Here is an 875-nt window from a genome sequence, read left to right as displayed (position 1 = left end):
TTATACATATTTTAGTTCATATCTCATTTCTCAAACACAATTTTATATGTTTATATTCTTATTTTAATATTTGGTGCCTTTAAACAATCCTAAGAGATGAAGGCTTTACACATTAACTTTGAAACCGCCCAAATCCTTCTACTTTTAAGTTTCTTTACCCTCATACACATTATTTTTTCTCCTAAGATTCGTCAATATCAATATCAATTGAGATGCCCCTTTTACCAGCAAACAAGAAATAAAGGGTGCACGTGCAGGCTGGGTGTCACGTGCCTGAACACATTGGTCAGGTTGAAGTGAAAGAAATCAAAACAACTGATATCATATTCATATACATATGTTATTGGAACTCTACTACTCTGATCTTCTTCACTCTCTCACTCCATCAGAGACAGAATTTCTACACTCACAGAATTTCTACTTTCATGGTTAATATAAAATTGGGTTTGCCTTTTTAATTCTTAAAGTTTTACAGACTACGATAAAATTAATTAATTAATTAATTACGAATCAGTCAGATAGAGCGTGAGTGAGAGAAAGAGATTCTTGTTCCTTACATAATAAAACTATATCTTATTTAGTTTACTTCCTTATTATATATATATCAGATCAAGAAAACAATTTTCACTAAGATAGATCGTAATCATAATCATACCAGAGCCACTTCTCTGAAGTTGAAGCAACTCAGAATTCATACACTTCTAGTTCTTATTATCAGAGGATACAACTCATAATTGATTTAGGTAATAATCTCTCTTAAACTCTCATTCTTCATTTGTCTTTTCATTGAATTATTAATGCATGCAACTCAGGTTCATGATAGTTTCAGTAATGTATGTTTGTTTCTTTTTTTTTTTTTTTCACTTTGAATTTGA

The 875-nt window shown here is 30.3% G+C and overlaps 1 protein-coding gene across 1 annotated transcript in view; it reads left to right on the top strand.

Moving 5' to 3' along the window:
• Positions 1 to 629: 629 nt before the first annotated feature.
• Positions 630 to 875, top strand: part of LOC107490037 (uncharacterized) — a 7,260-nt gene continuing 7,014 nt past the window's right edge. Inside the window, exon 1 of the mRNA XM_016110804.3 lies at positions 630 to 743. The gene's annotated coding sequence lies outside the window, so the exon portion shown is untranslated. The remainder of the gene's footprint in view (positions 744 to 875) is intronic.

This window comes from Arachis duranensis, chromosome 5 (assembly GCF_000817695.3).
Source record: "Arachis duranensis cultivar V14167 chromosome 5, aradu.V14167.gnm2.J7QH, whole genome shotgun sequence".
In the NCBI taxonomy this organism is placed as follows: domain Eukaryota; kingdom Viridiplantae; phylum Streptophyta; class Magnoliopsida; order Fabales; family Fabaceae; genus Arachis; species Arachis duranensis.
This window is presented reverse-complemented; position numbering and strand designations above follow the sequence as displayed.